Source organism: Triticum dicoccoides, chromosome 4A (assembly GCF_002162155.2).
Source record: "Triticum dicoccoides isolate Atlit2015 ecotype Zavitan chromosome 4A, WEW_v2.0, whole genome shotgun sequence".
Lineage (NCBI taxonomy): Eukaryota > Viridiplantae > Streptophyta > Magnoliopsida > Poales > Poaceae > Triticum > Triticum dicoccoides.
The window spans coordinates 671,390,847-671,394,737 of NC_041386.1; positions in this window are offsets into that span (position 1 = coordinate 671,390,847).

Here is a 3,891-nt window from a genome sequence, read left to right on the forward strand (position 1 = left end):
TGTTCATAGATAACCTTGATTATAAACCCACAATTCATCGGCTCTCGACAAACACACCGCGAAAAGAATTACATCGAATAGATCTCCAAGAAGATCGAGGAGAACTTTGTATTGAGATCCAAAGAGAGAGAAGAAGCCAACTAGCTAGTAACTATGGACCCGAAGGTCTCTGGTAAAATACTCACGTTTCATCGGAGAGGCTATGGTGTTGATGTAGTAGCCCTCCATGATCGATTCCCCCTCTTGCAGAGTGCCGGAAAAGGCCCCAAGATGGGATCTCACTGGTAAAGAAGGTTGCGGCGGTGGAAATAGGGTTTCGTGGTGCTCCTGGATGTTTTCAGGGTACGTGAGTATATATAGGAGAAGGAAGTCGGTCAGGGGAGCCACGAGGGTGGGGGCGCACCTACCCCCCCTGGGCACGCCTCCCTGCCTCGTGGCCGCCTCTTTTCTTTCTTGATGTCCACTCCAAGTCTCCTGGATTGAGTTTGTTCCAAAAATAACTATCCCGAAGGTTTCATTCCGTTTGGACTCTGTTTGATATTCCTTTTCTGTGAAACACTAAAATAGGCAAAAAACAGCAATATGGACTGGGCCTCTGGTTAATAGGTTAGTCCCAAAAATAATATGAAAGTGCATAGTAAAGCCCATTAAACATCCAAAACAGGTAATATAATAGCATGGAACAATAAAAAATTATAGATTCGTTGGAGACGTATCAATCTCCATAGCCCGTTGATATGCCTAGTTGATGTGAGACTATCTCCCTGTTTTTTTCTTCTCCACAACCACCATATTCTATTCCACTTATAGTGCTATGTCCATGGCTCACACTCATGTATTGCGTGAAAGTTGAAAAAGTTTAAGAATACTAAAGTATGAAACAATTGCTTGGCTGAAACCGGGGTTGTGCATGCATATTTTGTGTGATGAAGATGGAGCATAGCCAGACTATATGACTTTGTAGGGATAAGCTTTCTTTCGCCATGTTATTTTGAGAAGACATAATTGCCTTGTTAGTATGCTTGAAGTATTATTGTTTTTATGTCAATATTAAACTTTTGTTTTGAATCTTATGGATCTGAACCTTCATGCCACAATAAAGGAAATTACATGAATAAATATGTTAGGTAGCATTCCACATCAAAAATTCTGTTTTTATCATTTACCTACTCGAGGACGAGCATGAATTAAGCTTGGGAATGCTTTGATACGTCTCCAACATATCTATAATTTTTTATTGTTCCATGCTATTATATTATCTGTTTTGGATGTTTTATATGCATTAATATGCTATTTTATATTTGTTTGGGACTAATATATTAACCTAAGGCCTAGTGTCGGTTCCTGTTTTCCCTGTTTTTGAGTTTCACATAAAAGGAATACCAAACAGAGTCCAAACGGAATAAAACCTCTGTGATGATTTTTCTTGGACCAGAAGACTACCAGGAGATTTGGAGATGAAGTCGGAGGAGCCACGAGGTGGCCACAAGGACAGAGGGCGCGCCCAGGGGGTAGGGTGCTCCCCCCACCATTGTGGGTCCCTCGTGCACTTCCTGACCTAATTCTTTCGCCTATATATTCCCATATATCCCCAAACCAACAAAGGCGTCCATGAAAACACTTTTCTGCCGCCGCAACCTTCTGTACCCGTGAGATCCCATCTAGAGACCTTTTCCGGCGTCCTGCCGGAGGGGGATTCGATCATGGAGGGCTTATACATCAACACCATTGCCCTTCCGATGAAGCATGAGTAGTTTACCACGGACCTATGGGTCCATATCTAGTAGCTAGATGGCTTATTCTCTCTCTTTGATTCTCAATACCATGTTCTCCTCGATGTTCTTGGAGATCTATTCGATGTAATACTTTTTGCGGTGCATTTTCCGAGATCCGATGAATTGTGGATTTATGATCATCTTATCTATGAATATTATTTGAATCTTCTCTGAATTCTTATATGCATCTTTACAAGTCTCTTCGAACTATCGGTTTGGTTTGGCCGACTAGATTGGTTTTTCTTGCAATGGCAGAAGTGTTTAGCTTTGGATTCAATCTTGCGGTTTCCTTTCCCAGTGACAGAAGGGGAAGCAAGGCACGTATTATATTGTTGCCATCGAGGATAAAAAGATGGGTTTTCATCATATTGCTTGAGTTAATTCCTCTACATCATGACATCTTACTTAATGCATTACTCCATTCTTTATGAACTTAATACTCTAGATGCATGCTGGATAGTGGTCGATGTGTGGAGTAATAATAGTAGATGCAGGCAGCGGTCTGTCTAGTTGACACAGACGTGATGCCTATATTCATGATCATTGCCTTAGATATCATCATAACTTTGTGCTTTTCTATCAATTGCTCGGCAGTAATTTGTCGACCCACCGTATTATTTTCTATCTTGAGAGAAGCCTCTAGTAAAACCTATGGCCCCCGGGTCTATTTTCCATCATATAAGTTTCTGATCTACTATTCTTGCAATATTTTACTTTCCGATCTATAAACCAAAAATACCAAAAATATTTACTTTATCGTTTATCATCTCTATCAGATCTCACTTTTGCAAGTAACTATGAAGGGATTGACAACCCCTTTATCGTGTTGGGTGCAAGTTGTTTGATTGTTTGTGTAGGTATTCTGTGATTTGTGTGTTGTATCCTACTGGATTGATACCTTGGTTCTCAAACTGAGGGAAATACTTATTTCTACTTTGCTGCATCACCCTTTCCTCTTCAAGGAAAAACCAACGCAAGGTCAAGAAGTAGCCGAACTTTCACACATAACTACTTTGATGCTAAACCACTGTCTAAGTTTGGGCTCTTGCTTTTTCTCTTGGTGGATTTTCAACTCAAATCACTCGGAGATGGGTTGATCAAATCAATCTTCTCAGAAATCTAAAGTGAGGCAGCCAACAGACAATGTTGGAGCGGGGTGGCTATTTACAGCCGCAGCCTTCCGAGATAGGAAATGACCAAATTAGACACCGGGATCAGCTAATGGCCGAATGACACGAGTCCAATGGCCGGATTTGAGCACAACGGAAACATTACTTGCGGAGCAAGTAATTCTAACTCCTCGGTCTGAGAGAAATCTCTCGCAACGAAGAAGATCACAGTCTCTTGGTAACAAGTATTTGCTCGGAGCACAAAGAGATTTCTATCGCAACTTTCATAGGTTTTGGCTAAGCGTCACAGCGGATCTAAGCATCGAGAACCTATACCCCTCTTAATAGTACAGAGGTCCTATGACTCAAAAGAATGAAAGAAGAAGAACGAAATGAATACTAAGTCTTCACTTTGTCTTCGACTTCCATCGCTACGGTCAATTTCTTCGGACGACGGTACCGAACCAAAAGCTTTGCTTCAGCAGTAAACTTTTGAGGGGTCAATTTCTTCACATTAATCTTCTCGACTATATGACTTCAACAAATATAGCTTGTTCTTCTCTGCAACACAAATATACTTTGGTGAAGTTCCTCGAACTCAACACCGGAGACAACATTCCCTTTGGTTGTGTATGGACTTTTTCTCTCTATATGCACTAGCAAACAACTCAGTCCATACTTGTTTCTGTCAACAATCTCCAAAACACAAGGTAGGCAGATATTGCACCAACAGATATAATTGTTTATCATTCCACATGTGCATATAAGTTTTCCACTGAATCACATATTCCAGAATCATAACAGTTATAGCATGGAATCACTAGTGCAGAACCTGCCTTTAGTGCCGGTTTGTAACGTCCTTTAGTGCCGGTTTGCCAACTGGCACTAAAGAGTGGGGACTAAAGGTCCCCCCCTTTAGTACCGGTTCGTCACGAACCAGCGCTAAAGTGACACCACGTGGCACGAGCCAGGACAGTGTGCGCGTAGAACATTAGTACCGGTTGGTA